General features: G+C 36.3%; 1 pseudogene; it reads left to right on the forward strand.

Annotated features, from left to right (window-relative positions):
• The first annotated feature begins 6,972 nt into the window (after positions 1-6,972).
• The window catches only part of LOC149551091 (ammonium transporter 3 member 2-like), a 38,571-nt pseudogene continuing 18,289 nt past the window's right edge, over positions 6,973-27,254 (forward strand).

Genomic DNA, 27,254 nt, shown 5'->3' on the forward strand with positions numbered 1-27,254 from the left:
TATCATGTTGAGTCATCCCATATGTCTCAAGTATTGGTACATCTATCCCCTCACGGTCATCTTCCTCTTCAACGTCAACTTCAAAAGTAATGTCGTCTTCTATGGTGATGAAGTTGTGCAGTATGCAACACGCCAAAACAATCTTTGTTTGGGTCCTAATTTGATATGATGTTGCATGTCTTAGGATAGGAAAGCGCTGCTTCAAAATGCCAAATGTGCACTCTATTGCATTCCTGAGTGATGGGTGCCGGTGGTTAAACAACTCTTGTGGAGTGTTTACTAGGTTTTCCCTTGAGAACTCTTTTAGGTGGTAACGTGTGCAACGATAAGGCGCCAGAAACCCAGGTACATTGGGATATCCAGCATCCACTAAATAATACTTTCCTACATAAAATGAGGTATATTAATATATTTTATTAAAAAATGTCATATGCATTAGTATATAAATATATTTGACATACCAGGGGGGACTACCAATGGATCGGATCTTGACAAGGCCGAAGCTAGAACACGACTATCTGCAGCTAACCCTTCCCATCCAGCAAGGATGTACTGAAACTTATAATCGAATGAAGACACACCCATAACATTTTGTGAAAAGTTTCCTTTTCTATCGTGATATGGAGCTTGCATGTCGACATCAACAGTGACCGAAATATGAGTTCCATCAATTGCTCCCACACAATCCTACATTAGGAAAATTTATAATCAAAAGGACATGCAATAATAGAATTTAGATTCAAGGAAACAAAAGTGTAGCAATAGGGTATGTACCTTGAAGTATGGATCAAAACGGTCTTTCCCGCTAATTTCTGGAGGAGTGTGTGGACCAGGTGGCAAAAGATAATTCTCATGGAGTGCCAACACTGTCGTCAAGACCTTGTGGAAATATTGGCTGATTGTCTCTCCTGAGTGACCAAAGTTGTGAGCAATCTTACGATTCCTCAAATTATGGCCAAGAGTATGGAGAAACATCACCAGTCGTTCTTCTAGAGTTAAGTGCATGGTATTTGTGATGCTTCCTTTTTGCCTAAGAATATCTGCTAGATGAAAGAAAGCTTGTCTACTCATTCGAATTTGATCATGATAATCAGTCTCATTTGAATAGACAATATGTTTATAAAAGGGAGTCTTGCCTCTTTTGTGTTTGCATATTGATCTTCTACTTTCTTGTGCAACTGCTGCTATTGATGCGGTAAAGGCTGCAAGACTAACTACAAGAGCACAAATGACTCGTCTCTTCTTAGCAATGTGCCCTAGAATACGTTTGTCTTTGAGTACATCCATCAACACCCTAAAACCAATGTAGAGAAACTTTTTATTAGATCCGTGGAATTACTAAAATACAAATAATCCCATGTAAAGAAAACATTAATGGCGAGAGAAAATATCAATTGCACATTTTAATAGAACTTGGAAGCTTGGAAGGGAAATCTCAAGAATGTATTTTTGAAAAAAATATTAACAAGGAAGTTAAGAGGAGAAGCTCAGAATCATATTTGCAACCCAAATCTTAACCTCATTTGTAAAGCAGGAGGAAGAAGGTTAATAAACTAAAATAAATGTTAGTTATTTTAGATATAGGTGGCAGAATAGAGAAAGTGATAGGTACTTCAGCTGGGAATGCGCATTTAGTATTTATCCCAAACATAAGGCTCCATGTTTTTTTCTGTTTTGTTTGGGCAGTGTACTATATGAAGTATTTCCAATGTCTTTCTTAATGGAGCAGGTAGGGGGGTAGTCTTTCACAGGAAAGAAATGGGTATGCATTGTTTTCCATTGACCGAACACTAGTAATGTAACCAAAACTAATTACACTTTTCAAAGGATAATAGGACAAAATTATAAATAGTTGCCCTAGACAATATGATTGAGGGATAAAGATATTAGATGTCTTCTCATTTTGTTGTAACATTTGGCAGGCACTAGACATTATTCCAGCAAAGATTCATGAACGTTCATCAGTCTTCCTTGGGAGTTATGATGACGTAGAAGAGATTAAGGCTTTATATGCTCAAGAGGAAATAAAAGCCTGAAGTTTGTTGGTTGCATCACCTACCTGAGAATTGTATTTGTAGATCTGTTTATGTATGGAATTCTGTCAATGATAATGACTATAGTAAATTTTGATTAAGATGACTCATGCAGCCAATGTGGTAAAGAAAAATTAAAGGGGTTTACTTCTTATGATATCTACACATGACAAAGTAGTGCTAATTTTATTGCCATTGTTAGATACATTAGTATTTCATCTGAGGTAGACCTAATCTTTTGGCAGTCTCTCTCTCTATGTATCCCTCCATATTGTTTGAAAACATTTATTGTTGACAGCAACCCATTTTGGGCCAGGAAAAGATAATAGGGTATGCACTTTTTCCATCTCTTGTGTACTGAAATGAAAAGTAAAGAAAAAGATTACTTATTATAGTCTTACAATAGAAATAAAATTATTATTGTTATTGTGATATTGCTATTAGAATTTAACATAATATTTAACAATAGAACTATTATGTTTAGAGGAATTGGAGAAACCAACTTTTTGGATTTGTTATCTTTGATCATTGTTAACGACTAAATGCAGATTTATTTATTTCTATAACATAAGGCTACAAATACCAATGTATATTAGGAGATCACTGGAATATAAAGACTATAATGAGTATTCAAAATTTTGAATGGACTATGATATAGGGCCAATCTTCAATTGCTGATCGGCTGTCAGAAGCCACAGAATATATCTGCCATCTGCAGGAGAAAGTGAATGAGCTTACAAAGAAACGAGATGAGATAAAGATGAGGATTAACGAGGAGAAACAGTGTTGCTACAACAGTGAAGACAATGTGATATCATTATGTGAGTGTGAGGGATTTCCTCTACTAGTGAAAGTGACCCATGTGGGTTCACAACTAGAGGTCACAACAAACACCTTGACAGAACAGATGACGTTGTCACAAATTCTCCAACCTGGAACAAGCCACAGGCAATACCAAACTTCAAACTAGCTTCCACAACATCAATTTCTAACTACAAACATTCAAGCTACAAAAAATTAGTGAAGAAATGTGCAACAGTACATTCCAAATGCACTCCTTATGCCCATTTACAAACAGTTTTTTCTCTAATGTTCTCTAGCAAGGAGCCATACCCTTCTCCTCATTCATGCCTATGCAAATTATATTGTTCCTTAGCAAATCACTATGTCACTTCCCCAATCATCATTTGTTTCTTTTGTGGGCAGCATCGTATGGCACAACCCAGTTTCTTTTGTTTTCTTGTATTCTTCCAATTCTTTACTGATGTATGAATTTATGATTTGTATTGAAGAATCTACCCTTATATAGCCTAGACTAAAAATCTGACAATGTCTTTTAGCATCCTATGAAATTTGTCAATATCAGAAGAGAGCATGAAGTCCTTCAAGCACAAGATGAATTTGATCAACCATTATCTATAGTTATATTAAATGATTGAGAACATAAGGATGTACTGCAAATATTCTACTTCTACTGATGATTATGAAGTGCATATTATACTCCAAATCCTCAATGATGGTCATCTCTAACTTTTACATTTATTTCCAAACGAACTATTCTCCAAATACAATTTCAAGCACAAAAGCAGAAACCACTCAAATGCTATCATTTCCAGCATTATCTACATGGTATACAGTACACGCAATTATCAAGAAAGTTATATGGCCAGACACAACTTCCACAAAACCCCTTGTCCATGTTGGATAAGTGCCTAATACCATACTTTCCATGCTTAATGCTCTGGATGGGATTGACCTTTGGTAAAAAATTAAAATAATGAGTGTTATTTTGGGTTATTTTTATTTTCACCCATACATTAAAAAACTCATGTTTTTCTTTTACATGTTTCATACATTATGTTAAACTGCTTTTCATGCACCTATCTGTATCTACACATGCTTAAGGGTGGAGTAAGAGACACTTATCAATGTATTGCAGCACAGTTGAGTTTTTGCAGTTAGTGAATTTTTACCTTGCTGGATTTATGACCCAAAGATTGTTTCCCAGGTGAAAATACTGCATATTGCCTTGTCTTTTTATTATTCAGTTTTTCCCTTGTAGATTTTATATGAACTACTTCTATTGAGCATGTTTTTTAGGCTTCTTTTGTCTACTGTGTAGTGTTCAGTACTAACAAAATCAGTATTAATTCTCTAACAGTTTGAAAATTATATAGTACTAAAGTTTAATAGGGCAAGGTGGCATGATGCTTACAATTTGATGAGCTGATGATAACAAGGATATTGGGAGAGCCATGATCCATGACTATTGGTTCCACAGCTACATGCGATTGTGGATAGCCATAAAATTGCTCTGGTAACATCTCAGAAAAAGTGGAGCAGAGAAAAAGGCAAACACAAAAGTCTATATTAATCAGAATGATAAATTACATTAGTTTGAGCTATTGCTAATACAATACATTATTGGAATAATACTTAGTACATTCAAACCTATAACTAACAGCTCTACTGAGCTGGACTCCGCAATAAAATACAGTAATGAACCAAAAGCACTAAAAACTAACTTGGAATTGAAAATTGAGCACCGACATTTGGAAACTTCGCACATTCTAAACTTTGTAATAAATATGATGTAAGCAACTGGTAGCTGTATGCGGTAGAGACACAAATTTTTCCCAACAACAACAACACAAAAGAAGAGGAATGCCCATCAAACCAAAATCAAAGAAAAAGAGAAACGTGGTAGTGCCAATTAGACAAGAAACAGTTCCAACCCACCAAACAACATGATCAAATCATAAAACAAACAAAGAGGGCAATGGAGTTTTAACAGAGAAAAGAGAAGGAACAACACAACATTTTTTTCAGAACAAGAGATCCGATTTCGAAACATATTTTGCTTGTTGATGATTCTGAAAAGGAGCAGAGAACAAGAACGAGCATACTTGATAAACCCTAGGTTGAAAGGATTTTTCCTATTGATGATAAGAAATGTCCATACCTGTGTAGAGAATGAGCAGAGGCCAGGACGAGCAGAGGCCGAGATGAGCAAGGCGTGAACCAGGCAAGATGTGCAACGAGCAAGGCGTGAACCAAGCGAGGCGAGATGTGCAGAGGCAGGAAAGAGCGACGCCCAAAAATGTGGTTGAGCGCCAAATATTAGTCCATCGCGGACCTGACAAAACATTTTTTTTGCAATAATTGTAATACTCGATTTTGTAAAAATGGAATTAAAATGGAAATGTGGACAATTCCACCTATTTTGGTGGAAGACCGAATCCTTGTTTTTGGGGGCAAATAAGGATACCGGATCCCATTTTTTTCTAATTCTCATTCCCATTCGGTGGACCCAAACAGCGGATATGAGAATCTTGAGAATTCCGTATTCTAATTCTAGCTCTAATCCAGGAGCCAAACGGGCCCTAAAGGGAAAAAGAATTATTAGAAGTGGTTTTACTTTTAATGAAGTGGCTTTACTTTTAGTGACCTGTAAAAAAATTTGAAGAATTGATTCGAGGTCGACTTCTAGAGTATATCAGTTGGAATGTAAACTATATGTAGGAACGTTGGGAAATTTGGGAAACCTTAATATATCTATCTATAGCCTAAAATCTACATCTGCCTCTACCTTAGCTCTGTTGTCTGGAGTCTCTGAGCATCTTTGGCATTTCAGGTTCGGAACAGTTTTCCTACATCTCTCCTCTCCCTTCCATTTTTCCTGTCTTGAGGCCGAAGTTACTTATTTGCAAGTCTCAACAGAGGACATTGGGATATGTATTCTAGGAATCAAAAATTTAATTTGTTCTGTTTTCTTTCTTGAGCTCAAATTCAGCGATTTGTAAGTTTCTAACAGAGGAGATTGGTTCATGTATTTTGGGATAAATTCAGTGGTGCTCTATGTTGCTGCAATTAGCTTCAAATTCAGTTTTAGTATATAATGTGAGTTTGCATTAGTTAGATTGGATTTGGCCACACTCCCAATTCTTAGGAAATCTGTTTGCCTTGCCTTATTCCCAAATGGGAGAAAACAATCTCCATGGGCTGCATTCCTCCGGAATTGTTCATGCTCAATCTGACAAAACTTACTCAGGTTTAATATGATAACGGCTCAAGGCATAGGTATATCTGTAAACCAACTTACTGGTGTCATTCCAAAATATCTAGGAACTGCAAAGCATTAGAGCGACTAAATTTGTCCCACAACGGCTTTGTAGGCTCAAGATCAGATTCACTCTCCGAATTATAAAATATATAAGAAAAATGGATATTTCTTTCAATGATTTGTCAGGCTGTAGAATCTCAAACAATGGCAAGAAACACAGAAAATACAGATACACAATTCAATTGATACGCACACACAAGAAATTAATGTATTTTTAATGGGGAGATTACATAATGCCTCTTCATGAAGTCTTTCAATTCCTTGCAGGCATTAAATGGACTTCCCTGTTTTGGAGCAGAGCACTCTGTTTTGTATTAGATGTTTTCTAGTTTGTTTTATATTAATTCTTGATTCTTGTAAGAGGGCAGCATACAGCATCCTGTATATTTTAATAAAAAAGAGAGAAAATGGCGAGTACATACGAAGACTTATTTGCGATTTTTCCTTTCTTGAGCTCAGATTTAGTGGTTTGTAAAGTTTTAACAGAGGAGATTGAGACATGTATTCTTGGAACCAATAGCAATTTGCTTCAAATTCCTTGGTGCAAATTTAAGTACTTTTAAGTTTACTAGATTTTCTTTAATCGAAATCCTCAATTTTGTAGCTCCGTAATTTTGATTTGATTGCCTTTTTCTAATTTCGAGCATAGAAATTTGAAATTTTGTGATATTCTGTGTTGATTTATGTTCTGCTGTACTCTCCTAAACATTCTGTAGTAGGCCCTTTGGTGTGGGAATCGGTAGAAAATCATGTTTTATGAAGATAAATATCATACATGAATTTTCTCACAGGATTTGAATTAAATTCTTAGCAGCCATGGCGAACACGGAGCCGATTCCCCACCGTAATGGCACACCGGTACCAGACATGGTTTTCTTTAACAAAGGAGAACCCCAAAATGCAACGCAAATGATATCTGCAGCTCCATCACAAACTGCAAGCCAAATGATATATGCAGCTCTTGTATTGGTAGCTCTAACTTTGGTCGCTTTGGATATGATACCAGATCTTGATTTCCTCTATCGAATCATTGTGAAGAAGAAATGGGCTGTTCCTACTGCATTTGTAGCTATTTTGATCTGTTGGCTGACTTGGGCCTAGATAAATTGGGAAGAAATAAACTTTGGAAAAATGAGTCAGTTTTGACTATTTAACATTTTTAGCATAGGAATCAAGTCTTAGTGTGTGATGTTTAAGTTGTTCTAAGAAAGGAATATGAAGATATAAATTATGATTTCTCTTCTCATGTATGTTGTGAAATATGTTCATAGCAATTTTTGTTAGTACTATGGTCACCTTTCTTTGGTGAATGAATTTTATACATTAGTGTCATCTAGAAGGCATGGATTAAATTGCTTTGTATAAGGTCATCAAAAAATTATTCTAAATATATTGAAGGAACTATGTTTAAAAGGTCGTGTTTACATTTTTTTATGATGTTCATATGAAAAGTATTTCATCCACGCCTATGAGGGAAAGTTTCAATTTGTGTAGTTAGGCTCAAATATGCAAACACTAGGAGGTTTGCACATAATACATATCAAAGGATAAACGAGAAATTGAAAACACAAGATTTTCTTCATAACATCAAATTAAAACTAAAATAAGTGCATTTGTAAAGGTGTGTTTGATTTGCTCTATTTTATAGATATGGACATGCTCTCTCTAAACACAAGATTTTCTTCATAACATCAAATTAAACTAAAATAAGTGTATTTATAAAGGTGTGTTTGATTTGCTCTATTTTATAGATATGGACGTGCTCTCTCTAAACACAAGAAAACAAATCTCCAAATGATTTTTGTTTGATAATGGGTAGAAGCTACAAATGTAAACCAATGGATGGAGGAAGCATTCAAGAGCTACTATGAAGAACTAGTCTCAAACTTCCAACATTGAATATTGATATAGAATCAATATTAAAGCTATGAATGATATGCAATTAAGAACTAGATATGATTCATATATACCAAATTGAAGACAAGAATTTCTATGATAGTACTAAAATTGCTCTAGAAAACTAAGATAATAATAATGTGATTCTAAGAGAGATGATCTCCTCTTGGCAAGGGCTCTATTTGTAGGTTTTTGGAGCAAGTTGAGGGGCTTGGATGAGGTGGCACCTTTATGTCATCCACATAGGAGACACATGGGTAAGGATAATAGCATGTAAAAGGAAAACTGTTCACATCATGTGTGAGTAACTTGGGATGGTGACTTGTCAATGACAAGTGAGGACAAGGGTGTAAGAAAGTGGAGGCTCAAGATTTGGAACACGAAAGGGGAGACAAGTGTAAGAGCAACCACTTAGTGCTAAGAGGGTTAGGAATCACCTTTTAATAATGATTAGTGAGTGATTAGTAAAAGTATTAGGCTTACTGGGTGAGGTGATGGGTGTAGGTTCAAATCTGTAATCACCCAAAATTTTAATCATTATATTTTATTTTTATCATTTGTCATTATTTGTAAAATTTGTTTGACAATAAATCCTCAAAAATAAATTTACATTAGGTGTAGTACCGGGTTTCACAATCTTCTAAGTCAGATTCGCCATTGCAAACACTTCTACAAGAGATGCAAATATTTCATTATAGTGTGATGATAAATAATCTACAAAATTTATACTTATCGTGTGATGATAAATAATCTCAAAATCTATACCTATATACATGAGAGAAAGTTGAGAGCATATATTAGATGTGAGGTTAGGTACAACTATCAGCCAACTACTTGAAATGAGAAATGATAAAATATACCTAACATTAATCAAAAAATAGTATTGACAAAAATGGTATGTTTTCATATTACTCATGAATATCCATTGTCACAAACTTCAATTATCAGACTTTTCAATCCTCGCCACTCTCCCTCTTCAAATCCTGATACATTCTACAGCTTATCACACCTAACAACCATTTTTCTTGCAAAATTTCTTGCTCTTCTTGTGGAGGGTTTTCATTTTGATTTTGATTTTGTTGATCAGGTTGGAGATTTGGTTGCGAACAGTTTGAAATAACACTTTTTGACCACTTTGCCCTCAACAACAAAGTATTTCTCTCTTCATGTATAATAGTTTGGTCATGTGCAGATTCTTGGTCGACTCAAAAAAACATAAAATCTAATGCTCATCTGAATAAAAATGTGTGTAGGCTCGGTGGTGTTGTTTTACAAGATGGAAAAAGAAAGCGTTTGGTAAAGGTCAAACCATACTATTGTTAGTGATTGAACCTGATCCATTCTGTCTATCGTCTAAAAGGAAGTGCATTTTGTGTGATGGGAAAGATAACGATATGACAAAAGAATAAGGTACTTTTCAACGAGTTGTGTGGCAGTCAGCCATTGCCCTACATTTCTCTTATCAATTTGCCTTTTGAAAAAGTGGCCCGTATGATACTATTAGTGACTAAATTATTTATGATAGCAAGTCTCCCAATTGCTATTAACCCTTGTTTTGTTTTCCATATTTTACATTATTCGCTGCAGATATATTCAAGGAAAGTGGCTTACACGTAGCAGCATTATTGGATTCAACAAGCTTGTATATAACATGTTTTTAACCTCCTTTCTCACTTCTCTAATTTGTTTAAATACATATGTTTAAATACCCATATTGATCTCATAGAAGTACTCTCTAATGTAACACTCTTTATAGATAACCGTGTTGCTCTAATGTAACATCATGTAAATGTACTAAACGCACATTTTTAAATACATATATTTAAATACAATTTCACACTAACTTTCTAAAGACAATATTAATTTTCTTGTTATCATGTAAGACAAAGTTAATACTTAGGTAACCGTCTATAACTCTTTCACATACACTTACAAAGGACGACTTTCACAAGCTAATGGAATCGACATGCGTGTTAAATACGGACATGACTATCCTCCCTACAAACTGTACAATTGACCAATTTTCAAAAAATCGAAAACATCATGAATTTTTCTAAAAATTTCAGTATTTGATTTTCATGATCTATGTAATTTGTAGTTAAAAAAAAAAAAATTGTAAAAAAAAGTTTAACTTTGTTTTGTCCTTAGTGCATTTTGTCTGGAGATTAGCCTATGTCGTTAAATATGATAGGGAAGACAAGTTATTGCTTTAATATTTTAAGACACTTTGACTAGCTTTTCCCACCCACTGTATTATATGAGTAATAATGGGTGGTGTTTAGTGGGTATTGCTATGGTGTTTGAATAAGGATTTAAGTACAAAATTTTCTTACATGCCTAAGATTGAAGATTGAGATAATGATGATAGGTAAAAGATAGTGGCATTAAATGGTGATTTGAGTTGGCAATTCAATGATTTAAGTTGAAGACTTTGATGAGTCACATAGAGATTGAACTACGTTGGTGATTATTGAAGGATGGTTGATGAACATAGAGAAATGGTGTCCTTTTGTGGTAAATCTATGGTTCATATAAAATGATCTATGATAATCTTTTTATCTTTTTTATAATAACGGATGATAGTAAAGTGATTTACTTAAATAAAATCTTTAAGACAAACTGAAACATTTTGGTGTGTAGAATGAAAAGTAATAGTAAGATATTGTGAATGTTATCTTTTTAGTGCTAGGATTAAATTTTTGAAAGACCAACATTCAATCACAAGTATGATCATATTTACAGACATATGTTCATTGTGACATGTTGCAAAATAAGCTAATGCATACTAGGGTAGATAAGTTCTAAACAAAGGGACTTGGAACAATGAAGTGTTGGATTAGGTCTTGGGTCCATGGCTATATCAAAGAATCCAATTATGTGATAAAATCATGTATCAAAGTAACTTATGAAAAATAGCTTGATGTTAATGAGAGGAGAATGTGTAAAGAATGTAAATTTTCCTCCTTTAGATGTGCCCCATCTTTGGTGTGAGGTGAAGATTTTAAGGTAACTAACACTTGAAAATTGCAATCTAATTTGAAATATGTGGCCAAGGCCTTAACTATTATATTTCATCATCAAATCATCAAATGGATTTGTATAAATTGTTATGTCACATGTCTTTACATCCAAAAATTGGTTTGTTCTAACAAACAAGTATTCACACCTAGAAAATGACAAGCTCCTTGGTCAACATAAATAGTAAAGAACTAAGAAACTCTAAATATAGGCTAATTTATGTAGAAATAAATACAATTTCTAAAAACAAAGTTGTTACCTCTACTTGTTACCTCCTTTCTCACTTCTTTGATTTGTCACCTAGTACTGATTTGTTAATTTCTTAGTTTAATGCATATTTAGTTGAATTTACATATAAAATTAAAACTAATACTATTGAAGGCAAGTACTAAGCCACTACGTAGCACTTGTCTTATTAGTTTCTTTTCAAAAGTTAGTAATGGTTAATATCTTGAATGAGATTATTAAATAATTTCTAAAAGTAAAATTTAAATATTTAGATAGGATTATTTCTAAGAGTAAATTTAGATTATCTTTAATGATTTTATTATTATTTTAACTATGATTTTTCTATTTATTTTGCTTTAGATCAAATTTGGCTCAAAAAAAATAGTTTAAGTTCTTATTTGTTTAGGTAAGATTACTCTAATATTTTTTAAATTGTTGTATAATCCAATATTTATTTAATTTCTTATATATTTTTAAAATAATTATTGTATAATCTAATATTTATTTAATTTCTTATATATTTTTAAAAATATCTTATTATTTATAAAGAATGAGTAATTTAGTTTTACATAAATAACTTTTTGATTTATATACGAAGATGAAGGCAAAGATGGAGATGGAGGAGAGGAATAAGTAGAGAAGAAAAGGGATAGATAAAGAGAGACAGGTAGATAGAAATAGTATATATATATATATATATATATATATATATATATATATATATATATATATGTATGTACATATATACATATGTATGTACATATATACATATGTATGTACATATATACATATGTATGTACATATATACATATGTATGTACATATATACATATGTATGTACATATATACATATGTATGTACATATATACATATATATATATATATATATATATATATATATATATATATACCAAAGAGAGAGGGGGGGGATGAAATATGGAGATGTAAGGATTTAAAGGTATAGGATGGGATGATGGAGAGAGATTGATGGACAGAGAGTGAGAAATGTGTCTAGAGATGGAGAGGTGTGAGGAAGATAGAGGGAAGAGAGTGGGAGATGTGTGTAGAGATGGAGGGGTAAGAAGAAGATAGAGATAGAGATGAATATATAGGGAGATATAGATGGTGCTATTTATTGATAGATAGATAAGGAGATATAGAGAGTAACTGTAATTTGTACTTGTATTATGGATACACAAAGAAGAAAATCTTTCAGTCCAATTGTGAGGGATGTTAGTGTCATTATAGGTGGTCCACTTAAAAACCTTACAATTATCGCAAATGTTGCAACTAAGTTTTGACATGCTATGATTTTGGGTTATAGAGCCATACCCAATCAAGAAAGATAACACAGACAAAGGATTCACATACAAATAATGTGTGGTCAAGCGTAATTGCATGAGTATTTTTACCTGGACTAAAATTGTGCTCAACCTCCTTGTTTCTAAACCACAGCCACTAGCTCTTCATAGTTTGCTTCTACCCATCATCCTCTTCTCTAAGCTAGATGACAATGACTAAAGAATTCAAAAAACCCCTTACTTATACCCAACTAAGTGACAAGTCAACCTAGTAGGTTACAAAATTAAATAAACCCTTACATTAAATTCATATTTAAGCCACAGGTCAGCTTACAACAAAAATTAAATACAAAGTGTTAACCCTCGCGTTAACCCGCGATAACCCCATCAAAATACTTAGGACAAGCCCCCAAGTTTACAACCATGACTAAATGCACATAGGAGAGATAACCAAGACCCCACATAGGCACACAAAACTCCCAAATCGATCCACATCACGATCATATGCTACATGCACCAAAACGATAGAGAACACTTGCAAGAACTCTAGTCGGTACCAACACACTACCAAGTGTGAGAAAACTCCCAAGCATTATCAAGCAGCCAATACATGTTGAGCACAATGGAGTGTGTCAAGAAATGATATCTTCCAAGCTCTTTAGTGACCAAGCCCCTTCAATGACTGAGCACCTCAACCAACACTACTTTCAATAGCGACTGAGTACCACTCTTTGGTGATCGAGTCCACAAATCCAAAGCCAAACAACTCCAACATGTAAGATTGCAAGCAAGCCTAGGATGCTCCTACATCAAAAACCCTAGGTTTGAAAAGATGTTCTAGTAGCTAGAAGAACATCTTCTAGGAGTCAACACATAAATACCAAATTGGTTCTTCACATACATATCCTCCAAGTCTTCAACTTGTACACTCTTTCATTTACTCTTCTTTTTCTTCTTCACATCCATCTTTGGTGTGTCATTGGTCTACTTTCCATGCTAATCTCCAATCTTCTTAGAATCCTTCAACTCAACTTAGCTACCAATACTTAGGTTCCTTCTACCGAGATCTTCATTCTGTAAAGGAATTAGAGAATGTTTCTTGCCACCTTTCACAATTGAAAACACATTCTTCACACAAGCATGCACAACCTTGCAATTATACCGCCAAGGTCTACCAAGCAACACATGACAAGTGTCCATGTCCACAATATCACACAACACTTGATCCTTATACTACCTAATATGGAAATCAACAAGGCATTTTTCACTAGCTTCCAAAGCATGCTCACCTTGCAACCAACCAATCCTATAAGGATAAGGATGTCTCATTCTCTTCAAAACAATTTTCTGAACCATCTCCTCAACAACAAGGTTATCACTACTACCACCATCTACAATCACATTACAAACTTTATTGCCAAAATTACAACTAATCCTGAACAAATTAGTCCTCTAACAAGAATAAAGTTTCCTATGACCAACCAGTATTTGCCTAGCTAGTAAAATTTCTCCCTGTTTAGGTTGACTGCCTCGATCCTCAACCTCATTCACAACAACAATTCTTTTGTCACCAACCTTAGGACATTCATAGAAATCTATGCCCTACATCTCCACATTTGTAGCAAGTATCCTTAAAATCATCTCTATCCGTCCTTCTCTTCTGATCAACAGGTTTTGGTTCATCTTCATCACTGGTTTAGCTTTTGTCAAGCTATCATGCTTCTCTTTCCTTCTAGTACTACCTTGACTTTTCCTCTTCAACTTATCTTCTTCCTTTAGGGCATACTGATAAAGAATCCTCAACCAAATCAATCTTCAACATACTAACCTCATCTTGGATATTGAATCTCAAACCATTAATGTACCAAGATACCTTCTCCTTTGACAATTCTCTATGCCCAAAGTAAATAGTCAACTTGTAGAACTCCTCAATGTAATCTTTCACGGTCATATCCTTTTGCTTCAGATTCTGCAACTCTTAAAAAAATCAAGTTCATAATCAATAGGAATGAACTTATCCTTCAGTTTAGTCACCATCAATCTCCATCTAGAGATATTTTTGTCACCTTCCTCCTCTCTGTCTCTTTGTAGTTCTTTCCACCAAAGAGAAATATGTCCTTTCAACTTATTTTGTGCCAACCTTACTCAAAGTGGATCCTTGATATCCTCAAGCTTGAAGTAGTCTTCCAATTGACCAATCCAATTGATTAGGTCTTTAGGATTCAAAGTATCTAAGAAATTAGATGTTAGAAATGTTTTAGAATAACTGAAGGGGGGGGCAGTTTGAATTAGTTATTCAAGGTCCAAATGTCCCAATAAAACTTTTTCAAGTAAAGTGATCCCATTAAACTGTTCATGCATCCAAGCTAAACATTTCTACTTAGCAAGTTACTGAAAATCAATATGCAAGAATAACACATGAAGAATCAACACATAACACAGTGATTTACATGGAAACCCAATTTGGAAAAAACCACCAGTAACATGCTACTCAGTTCTCACTCTTCTGAAGTGATGCCTTGTTAAAGGCTACAACACGCTGTTAAATCTAACCTAGTTAAAGGATTTAACCACCCTGTTAGAAGTGGGCCTAGTTAGAGGACTTTTAGAATATTCACTTGGAATGCCACCCAGTTAAAGGATTTACAAATGGATGTTAAACCAACCTAAGTCCATAGGATTTTACCCTAACTAGTACAATTGTTAGAGAGAAATAATAAGGGCTTTTGACCTAATACAACTCACAACTTAACTTGTAGATTTTAGATCTCTATTCAACTCACAATATTGCCTAGCTTTCAGTCTCTACAACTCTGATAGCTTGTCCTCCTTTCAAGCTTTGTCTCCTTGAGTCTCCATGCTCGATGTACCAGTTCAATCTCCTATATGGCCACTTATCGAAGTAGAGTCTTTGTGCTTTGTTCCTTCCTCTCGATGCCTTCTCTTTGACACCCTTCAACAACTTCGCAACTTGGCACCTCAGCAACTCTAGCTTCTTGACATATGACTCCTTAAATAGAGGTCTTGAAAACTTTTCTCGCTCTTCATCTTCCTACTTTTAATTTTTGGTTTGAATGGATTAGGTAGGATTCAATGAATCTAACCCTTATCTTGTTCCTTCTAGAAACATCAAGAAGAATCCCCTTGAATTCACCTAAAAATGGTTTACTTAAAATTTTGTGCCTCCAACTCATCATTCTTATCCTTCATCTAGTTCACAAAATTCAAGGTAACAAACTTGTCAGCTCAGATTTGGCGAATCTTTGACTTTTCAAATAATACAGCAGCTTGGTACTATTGAAATTTTGGTGCTCGACACATATTGTATTACTCAGCACCAACTAGGTTTTACTGATACTCAGCACCTACTGTGGATTCACTTGGAATCCACTAAGTTTTATTGATGCTCGGCACCTATTACTTTTCTCGGCTCCTTCTATATTACTTGGCACACACTAGATTTTGCATTTGCTCGGCACTAATTGAAAATCTGCTCAGCATGACCTAGCTTGCTCGGCACTCACTAATGAACTTATTCAAGCTTTGTAGATAGCCTTGTTACAACTTATACTTCTAATGTATCTAAGTGTGACCAACCTTTGTATCTTCAAGTGTATTATCAATACATCATTTTATCATTGTCTTAACTGATTCTTGTACTCCATTACAAAACCATAACTCAACCTTTCCCTTAGGTGCTTTTGTTACATCTTGTTGATTAAATCATCTTCATCAATCAACTAACTGATAGTACTTGGATCTTATAAGAAATTGTCATTCCAACAAATAGTAGGTTTGACATTAGTGACAAAACAATGATTGCAAACATTCTTTATCAACAATCTCCCTCTTTGCAAACAACGTGATCTTTTTCAATTAGATTTCTAACAATCTCCCTCTTTGGCATTGATGGAAAACCAAACTAATCAACCAAGTTATCAAAATGCTAACTAGGTTAAAATAGTAAAAAGAAATTTTGTTATTGTCAGTTTTCACATCTCCCTCTCTGATCTTTTATCCTGATTTCTTTGCTTTTGCTTCTCCCTCTTAGCTATTGTTTCCTTTCTCTTTCCTTTCTGATCAATTCTTGTATGACTCCCATGACTCCCTCTTTTCTATATCTTACTACTTTGATCAATTCTTCTCTTCTTAATTACTATTTCTCCCTCTGTATGTAATGATCACTTTCTTCTATTTCTCCCTTTGTCCATTTGATTCTGTAGATTTGATCATTTTTTGCTATTTCTCCCTCTTTGACAACAATGCCAAAGACATACTATTTCAGCATCTTATCATGCAAGTGTAACATTTGTAGGAACTCCAATTTCTCCCTCTGTCACCTTACTTGTGACTTGTTTAAAATTTTAGTACTTTGATTACTTCAGGTAGAAACCTAAAGTGAGTGACCTTTGCATCAATTTGTAACATTTCATCATTCAACTCATTTGATGTAGGACAATCTTGTTGTTGCTCACACAGCCTTGGATAGGGGTATCTCCCCTAACTTACCTCTAAGATACTCGAATGCATCTTTAGATAATGCTTTTGTAAAGATGTCAGCAATTTGTTCCTTTGATCTGACATATTCCATCCTTGCTTATCTTCCACCAACTCTCTTACATAGTGATACTTAATTTCAATATGCTTTATTTTGGCATGCATCATAGGATTCTTTGATATGTTGATGGCATTAGTGTTATCACAATAAAGTATGATAGGTTCAGTCACCTCTTCCTTCATACCTTGCAATAGATGTTTGATCCATACAATATTGGTGCAATTGATAGTAGCAGCAACATACTCAACTTCTACTATGGACTATGAGGTACAGCTTTTCTTTTTGCTGGTCCAAGTGACTAATATTTTACCTAAGAAAAGTGCTCCTCCATCAGTGCTCTTTCTGTCATCAATATTACCTCCCCAGTTTGCATCAGTGTATGCTTTCAACTCAAACGTTTCACTCCTCTTGTAGTATAAGCCAAAGTCATATGTTCCTATTAAGTACCTTAGTATTCTTTTTACTACCATAAGATGATTTTCTCTTGGATTCACGAAAAATATTTCCACTATTCCAACAACTAATGCAATGTCTGGTCTACTATGCACAACATACTACAACTTTCCAATCATTGATCTATACAATGTTTGATTCACTTCAGCTAACTTATCATTTTTGGATAGCTTATGTCCTGTTATCATTGGTAAAAGGACTAGCTTTGAATCTTCTAAATCAAATGTCTTGAGTATCTCCTTGATATATTTTGATTGGGTCACAAATATACCATGCTTCAATTGATGTACTTGTAATTCAACAAAGAATTTGATTTCTCCAAACATTGACATCTCAAAGTCATGCTTCATTTTATTAGAAAAATCTTTGCATAGAGCATCTTTTCCTCCAAATATTATATCATCAACAAAGATTTTAGATATTAGAATATATTTACCTTTTTCTACCTTGATATACAGGTTGTTGTTTTCATATGTTCTCTCAAATCCTATCTTCACAAAATATTTGTGCACTCTCTCATACCATGCTCTAGGTGCTTGCTTCAAACCATAGAGTGCTTTATGCAGTTTGCAAACCATATCCTTGTTGTTGTCATCAACAAATCTCTCTAGTTGTTCTATGTAGACTTCCTCTTCCAATATACCATTCAAAAAAGAAGATTTTACATCCATTTGGTAGACTTTGAAACCCTTGTAGGTAGCATATGCAAGTAGTGTTCTCACTCCTTCCATTCTTGTAACAGTGGAAAATGTTTCCCCATAGTCTAGTCCTTCTTCTTGTGCATACCCTTTGCAAACTAGTCTGGCCTTATTTCTTGTGATCTCACCATTCTCATCAAGCTTGTTCCTAAACAACCATTTGGTACCAATCACATTTTTATCAGCTAGTCTTGGAACTAAGGTCAAGGTTTTTTTCTTCTTTAACTGATCTGTTTCTTTTTCCATAGCTTTATTCCAATCATCATCTTGTAGTTCATCTTTTACTATTTTAGGTTCAATATTGCTCAGCAGACATGATTCATTATTTAGTTTGTTCCTTGTCATTGGTCTAGCTTCCTTGTCACCAATGATTTGTTCTACAAGGTGATGTCTTCTCACATACTTGGATAGTCTTGGTTCTATCCTTCTTTCCATGTTTCATCTTTTAGCTTCAAAGTCATTGAAGACATCTCTTTTTGGTATTTTATCATCTCTTCCTTGTGTATTGATTTCATAATCAGAATGTGCATTTTCTTCATTTCGCAACTCGGATTCTAAATGTAGCTCGACATTCACTAGTTGTGACTCGGCTAATACTGAGACTTGTTGTTGATTCCCAGCTTGATTGGTAGCTTCATCTTCAGTAGGCATTCCTTCATAAAAGTATACAAAGGATTTGTATTCTTCTAGTTTCTTAGTTACATCAACCTAAGCTTCTACATGCTCATCAAAATTTACATTTGTACTTTCCACAATCTTGTTACTGTTAGTATTCAAACACTTATATGCTTTGCTTCTAGTGGAGTATCCAAGAAATATCCCTTCATCACTCTTTGCATCAAACTTGTCATTTCTAGTATCTTTAAGAATATAGCATTTACAACCAAATACTTTGAAATGTTTTACATTGGGTGAGTGACCATACCATAATTCAAAAGGTGTTGCATTTGTACCTTTCTTGACTTGTACTCGATTCAGGGTGTAGACAGCTGTACTTACAACTTCTCTCCAATACTTCAGAGTAACATTTTTCTCCATCATTAACGTTTTGGCATAGTCTATCACTGATCTATTCCTTCTCTTTGCAATGCCATTCTGAGGTGGAGTTCTTGGTGTTGATGTTTGTCTTTTAATTTCTTTGTCATTGCAAAATGTCTCAAATTATTTTGATGTGAACTCACTTCCTCTATCTAATCTTAGGCACTTCAGACTCTTTCCTATTTCTTTCTCAACCCTGGCCAAATACCACTTAAACATTTGAAATGCATCAGATTTTTGCTTTAAGAATATGGAAATCATCATCTTGGAGTAGTCATCAAAAAACAAAATTATGTATATGTCTCCTTGGTACCTTTGTACTTCTATTGGGCCACATAAGTCTATATAAACTAGCTCTAATACTTCTTTGGAGGTGTAGGTTTTGCTTTTGAAACTTGACTTGGTCATCTTTCCTAGTTGACATTATTTGCATATTGTATTTTCAAGCTTCTTCAGTTTTGGCAAACCTCTAACTTTCTTCACTTTGCTGATACTAATTGGATTATCAAAGTTGACATGACATAGCCTTTTATGCCATAGCCACAAATCCTCAAGTTTTACAATAAGGAATGTTGCATCTTCCATATCTAGGTAAACAAATTACTCCTAGTTTGGTCTCCTTTTCCTATCAAGTTTCCATCAGTGTCATAGATTTTGGCAGTTTTATTTTCAAATTCTATTTTGCAACCTATATTGCCTAATTGTGACACACTCAGCAGATTGTAGTTTAATTGTTCAACATAATATGCATTATCACATGAAATTTTCTCTGTAAGTTTAATAGAACCTTTTCCTTTGATTTGATATGGAGCATCATTTCTAAATCTAACACTATTTCCATCATATTGAGTAAAGGTAATAAACTTACTTTTATCTCTTATCATGTGATGTGAGCATCCACTGTCTATGATCCACTTGTCATTTTTGTTTACACAAGTTACCAATGCTATTGCCTCATCTTCATCTAATTCATCCTTCATAGCTACATAGACTACTTCATCATCATTTTCATCAAAATCCTCTTCTTCAGCAATGTAGCACTTTTAACCTTTTGTCTTTGTAATCTATGTTATCATCTTCTCTTTTGTTCTTATTCTTGTTGCCTTCTCTATAATTCTTTCTCTATGTGCATCTTGTAGCAATATGTCCTACTTCATTGCAATTAAAACATATGATAGGGGTAAGTGCACAAAGTTGTGGTGCCAAAAGGGGGGTATAAGTGGACACCTTTTTCTTGAAATCTACAAATTTTGAACTTCAACAAGAATTTGAAGATAGTTATGCTCAAAATTTTAAGATATGAAAAAAAAAAAAGTCGTAGTCCTTTGAATCTGGTTTCTAAACTACTAATTTTTTTGAAAATGGTTTAGTTTTAGGTCCTCAATAAAGGGGGCCACAAAAAGTGGTACTATTTATTCCAAAAAAACATAGCACAGTACAAAGTGTGGCCCCCCTAAAATTTTAACTTCTTTTTTGAAATTCTTTAATCGCTCTAGTCAAAAGTTACTTAACACTATGTAGTTTATCCCATATTTTTTGGGTAATTTTATAATGTGTATTTTTTTTTTAATGAATTTTTTAACTAGACACATTCCAAAAATGTGAAATATTGGTGTGCTCCCCCTAGAAATAATTGAAAACTAATCTAAAATCAAAGCTTTTTTTTTCAAAGTGTGTAGAATGGAGTCTAGTTTCTAAAAAACTAAGTTGTTGCAAAATTCGATGAACGAGCTAAAATCTATAGCCATATTAGTACATGGTGGTTTTTGACAAAAAATGAACATACATTCAAAAAAAATTATAGATGAAAGGTTTGAAATAGTTCAAATTAAAAATAAATTATATGGTTAGATAGCTAACACAAAGACCTATAATGCTATGTAACCTGATCTTATCAATACCCAACCACGAGGAATCTTGAAGGGGAGCACACAAGAAAAAATAATCATTTTTGGTAAGTTTGCTGGAAAACACGTCTCAGACCGATTCATAAACTCCAAACCTTTGGGTTGGACCTCCAAGGAAAAACCAAGCCTTAGGCTTGGGTTTAAATAAGCTTTCAATAGCGTGTGCACCCTATAGTGCACACACGCTATAGTGCACACGCGCTATCTAAAAATGATTTCTCAGTAGCATGCGCACGCACTATTAAGACCTAAATTGCATAAGAGAACTAGGTGGGGGGGATAAGGGAATGGCCATCTGTGTGTGAGAGAGAGATAGAGAGAAAGTAGGGGATGGGAGAGCAGAGAGAGAAAGTGAGAAAGAGTAGGGGTGGCAAAGAGAGTATAGGATGGGAGAGAGAGTAGGGGTGGCAGAGAGAGTACAAGCTGCGAGAGAGAGAGAGGAAGTGTGAGAGAGAGTATAGGTTGGGAGAGAGAGATTAAGAGTAGTGGATGAGGGAGAGAGAGAGTAGGTGATGGGAGACAGAGTGGGAGAGGAAGAGTGAGAGAGAGGAGGATGGGAGTGCATGTGTGTGAAAGAGAGAGAGTATGAAATGGGAGAGGGGAAGACAAAGTAGCTCGAGAGAGAGTAGGGGATGGAAGAGAGAGTAGGCGATGGGAGAGGGAGTGGGAGAGGGAGAGAAAGAGGGGATAGAAATGTGTGTAAGAGATAGAGAGATAGAGAGAGAGAGAGAGAGAGAGAGAGAGAGAGAGAGAGAGAGAGAGTAGGGGATAGGAGAGAGTGTGAAAATGTGTGTGTGTGTGTGTGTGTGTGTGTGTGTGTGAGAGAGAGAGAGAGAGAGAGTAGGCAGTGGGAGAGGGAGTGGGAGAGGGAGAGTGAGTGAGAGAAAAAGTAGGGGATGGAAGAGGAGAGAGGGGGGATGGGTGTGTGTGTGTGTGAAAGAGAGAGAGAGTAGAGAATGAGAGAAGGGAGAGAGAGATAGAGAGAGTAGGCAATGGAAGAGGGATGGGAGAGAGAGAGAGAGAGAGATGGTAGGTGGTGGGAGAGGGAGTGGGAGGGAGAGAGAGGAAGCGTGTAAGAGATAGAGTAAGGGACGGAAGAGAGTAGGTAGTGGGACAGGGACTACGAGCGAGAGAGGGGGGGAATGGGAATGTGTATTTATTTATAAGAGAGATAGAGTAAGAGATGGGAGAGAGTGTGAGAGTTTGAGCGAAAGTAGGAGGTGGTAGAGAGAGCTCGTACGGGATGGGAGCGAGAGAGAGAGAGAGAGAGAGATAGTAGGGGATGGGAGAGAGTGTGAGAGAGAGTAGGGGATGGAAGAGAGAGAGTGAGAGTAGGGGATGGGAGAGAGAGAGTGAGAGGGAGAGAGAGTACTTGAGAGAGAGAGAGAGAGATAGTAGGTGGTGCAAGAGGGAGTGGGAGAGAGAGAGAGAGGGGGATGGGAGTGTGTGACAAATCTAGAGAGTAGGGAATGGGAGAGGAGAGAGAGAGAGGGAGGATGGGAGTGTGTGTGTAAGAGAGATAGAGTAGGGAATGGGAGAGAGTGTGAGAGTGTGAGAGAGAGTAGGTGGTGGCAAAGAGAGCTCATACAGGATGGGAGAGAGAGAGAGAGAGTGAGAGTGAGAGTGAGATTACGGGATGGGAGAGCGTGAGAGAGAGTAGGGGATGGGAGAGAGAGTGATAGTAAGGGATGAGAGAGAGAGAGAGAGTAGAGAGGAAGAAAGAGAACTTGAGAGAGAGAGAGAGAGAGAGAGAGTAGGCGGTAGGAGAGGGAGTGGGAGAGGGAGAGGGAGAGGGAGAGAGATAGGGGGGATGGGAGTGTGTGTGACAAATGTAGAGAGTAGGGGATGGGAGATAAGAAGAGTGGGGGGATAAGAGTGTGTGTATCTCTGAAAGAGAGAGAAGGGGATGGGAGAGAGTGTGAGAGTGTGAGAGTAGGGGGTGGTAGAGAGAGAGAGTACGACGATGGAGGAGAGAAAGTAGGTTGTGGGAGAGGGAAAGAGAGAGGGGGGATGGGAGTGTGTGTGTATGTGTAAGAGAGATAGAGTAGGGGATGGGAGAGAGAGTGAGAGTGTGAGAGAGTAGAGGATGGGAGAGGAGAGAGAGTAGGGGATGGGGAAGAGAAAGTAGGTAGTGGGAGAGGGAGTGGGAGAGGGAGAGGGAGAGAGAGAGAGGGGGGGAATGGGAGTGTGTGTGATAGATGTAGAGAGTAGGGGATGGGAGAGAAGAAGAGTGGGAGGATAAGAGTGTGTGTATCAGTGAAAGAGAGAGAGTAGGGGATGGGAGAGAGTGTGAGAGTGTGAGATTAGGGGGTGGCAGAGAGAGAGTACGACAATGGGGGAGAGAAAGTAGGCAGTGGGAGAGGGAAAGAGAGAGGGGGGATGGGAGTGTGTGTGTGTAAGAGAGACATAGTAGGGGATGGGAGAGAGAGTGAGAGTAAGGGATGGGAGAGAGAGAGATTAGAGAGGAAGAAAGAGAACTTGAGAGAGAGAGAGAGATAATAAGTGATAGGAGAGGGAGTGGGAGAGGGAGAGGGAGAGAGTGGGGGGATAAGAGTGTGTGTATCTATGAAAGAGAGAGAGTAAGGGATGGGAGAGAGTGTGAGAGTATGAGAGTAGGGGGTGGCAGAGAGAGAGAGAGTACGACGATGGGGGAGAGAAAGTAGGTAGTGGGAGAGGGAAAGAGAGAGGGGGGATGGGAGTGTGTGTGAGAGAGAGAGACAGAGTAGGGGATAGGAGAGATTGTGAGTGTGAGAGAGTAGGGGATGGGAGAGGAGAGAGAGAGCAAGGGATGGGGGAGAGAAAGTAGGTGGTGGGAGAGGGAGAGGGAGAGGGAGAGAGGGGGGATGGGAGTGTGTGTGAGAGAGAGATAGAGTAGGGGATGGAAGAGAGTGTGAGTGTGAGAGAGTAGGGGATGGGAGAGGGGGGGGATGGGAGTGTGTGTGTGAGAGAGACAGAGTAGGGGATGGAAGAGAGTGTGAGTGTCAGAGAGTAGGGGATGGGAGAGGAGAGACAGAGCAGGGGATGGGGGAGAGAAAGTAGGTGGTGGGAAAGGGAGAGAGAGAGGGGGGGGATGGGAGTGTGTGTGAGAGAGAGACAGAGTAGGGGATGGAAGAGAGTGTGAGTGTGAGAGAGTAGGGGATGGGAGAGGAGAGAGAGAGAGAGCAGGGGAAGGGGGAGAGAAAGTAGGTGGTGGGAGAGGGAGAGAGGGAGGGGGAATGGGAGTGTGTGTGTAAGAGAGACAGAGTAGGGAATGGGAGAGAGCGTGAGAGTGAGTAGGTGGTGGTAGAGAGAGCTTGTACAAGATGGGAGAGAGAGAGTAGAGAGGGAGAGAGAGAAATTGAGAGAGAGAGAGAGATAGTAGGCAGTAGGAGAGGGAGAGGGAGAGAGATAGGGGGAATGGGAATGTGTGTAAGAGACAAAGTAGGGGATGGGAGAGGAGAGACAGAGTAGGAGATGGGAGAGAAAGTAGGTGGTAGGGGAGGGAGAGAGATAGGGGGGATAAGAGTGTGTGTGAGAGATCTAAAGAGTCAGGGATGGGAGAGGAGAGAGGGTGAGAGAGGTAGAGAGAGTAGGTGGTGGGAGAGGGAGAGTGAGAGAGAGTAAAGGATGGGAGAGGGGAGAGAGAGTAGGAAGAGAGAGAGGGAGGGGATGACAGAGAGAGTAGGAAGGATAGAGAGTAGGGAGGATGGGGAGTAGGGAGGATGGAGAGTGATGTGATTTCAGATAGTGTGTATGCACTATAGTGCGTACGTGCTTTATAGTGTGTACGCGCTATAGTGTGTACGCACTATCTCAAATCACCTAAAAATGGTAAAAAACCAACCTTGGGGCCCATTTCATCCATTTCTTGCTTTTGGTCTATTATGCACTCTATTATTCCGACAGAAATCACGGGTTTCAACATAGCAAACACTATTTCAACACTTTTGGAAGTTAGCAAACACCAAATTCAATCATTAGATACATGATTTGAAGAGTTTTTGAATATTTCTTGTATAGAAAAGGTTAGGGCAATCCATTTTAAATATTGTTTGTCAATATATAGATACAAATTTGATTATAATTTGACATGTTATTTAATATATAGTGAATTCATTGAAAATTGTATGTTTGAATGAAATGTTATTTTGAAATGGTTAGAAATTTGACAAGTCGTTTGATATATATTGTGTATTCATTCAAATAATTATAATTTTTATATGTAATTGAATAATTTGTAATTTTCACATTTTAAGTAATTCGGATGTTTGAATAATTTGACATGTAGAAATCATCATCGTGCAAAGGAAGAAACCAAAGATTAAAACAAATGAAGATAGGGAGAGAGATTTGGCAATTAAAAGAGATAAAATGAAATTACTACATGAACAAAGAAAATTACAAAGCAATAATGAAGAATTGACTTTTGAAAAGGATCAAGAACCACTAGTATAAAGAAACAAAGAGGAAGAATTAGAAAGACAAAGAGAACAAATGAGATTGTTATGCTCAAGAAGACAATTGAATTGTGAAGCTACACCATCCTCCAATGTTGGAGTCATATCGTCCACTACACGATCTTCCAATGTTGGAGTACCATCTTCCAATGTTGAAGGCATATCATCCTCTCATGTAGAAGAGACACTGATTTGTAGATCCGATGATATACACACTCCATCATGTCATGTTGAAAGCACAACATCAACACATCAAGTAGGTGATATTCCATCTTTTACATCTTATTGCCAAGGCACATCATCTTCGGTTCAAGGTACGCAATACACTCAACCTTATATTGATGTTCAAAATGTTGAGAGAATTGAAGAGATTAGAACACCTTCTAGAATTCATTTTAGAAGACCAAAATATTTGATTGATATTGATACTAACATTTTGAAATCAATGCTCGACAAGATTAGCAAGCGTACTTGTCAAAGAAAAGTTAATAGTATGTGAAGATTATTTTTTGAAGAATTAAATATTACAGGTCAATGCCAATTATTTGTTGAAATGATGAGAAATTTGAAATTTAGGCCTATCATGAAGATTCCTGGGCTAAGAACGATGGGCGATTCAAATGAAAAAAATATTGTAAAGAATCTAATGAGTACTTATGACAAAGTGGGTTCTAAATCACGCACCAAAGATAGTAATATCACAAGACGAGTACTCACATCGACAATAGTAAGTAACCAAATGAATAAAGCTTGACTCATGAGAAATACAAGCAAAACATTAAAAATTGGTAGAGGTACCCTAAGGAGAGCCATGCTAAGGCGTGAGAGATTAGAAGATCCAACAAAAAATGAGTTATGGACATTTAGTGGTAGACTACCACGAAAGGATAAAGAAATTAGTGAAGCCTTGAAATCATTGATCAAAGATTTTTGTAAAATAATACACGTGTTTCTCCTAATTAAAGAGATGTTGTAAGAAGAAGGATTGGTAGCCGAAATCGAGAGCCACATGCGAAACATTTTTTGGACTCAACTCAGACACAATTTTTTGCAAAATTTATTGGTATGTATCCTCAAATTCGAATAAGTCAAAGAGATGGGTAAACTTTTTTATGTGAAGATAAATCACAAACGCACAACTTGTTGTTGTAGGATACATATTAAATTTTCTAACCATTTTGATGTTTTTAGGCATATATGCGTAGTTTTGCATTCTCAGTTTGTTTTGCAGGATTGTGACATAAAAGAGCCACCAAGATCTTCAAGGGAATTCATATCCAACATTTTATGTGAAATAGGGGATGGCCAACAATTTTAGAAGACATCATGCTTGGATGGTACATGCTTATTTTGTCGTTCTTTGCAACTTTTATCAACTTGTCAACATATGGATAGTACGCATGCAATTGGAAATGAAATAGTAGATTATGGAAAATTCAAGACAGTGACATATGCTCTAAATGATGGGAAACATGGTAAAAGATGTGATCTAGTCATTGAAAATATTCCAATGTATGAGTTCATGAAGATTTTTTGTGAAAGGATTATTTACGAGTATGCAAGGCA

Source organism: Cupressus sempervirens, chromosome 6, assembly GCF_028749045.1.
Source record: "Cupressus sempervirens isolate cs-2001-9-10 chromosome 6, ASM2874904v1, whole genome shotgun sequence".
NCBI classification, from domain to species: Eukaryota; Viridiplantae; Streptophyta; class Pinopsida; order Cupressales; family Cupressaceae; genus Cupressus; species Cupressus sempervirens.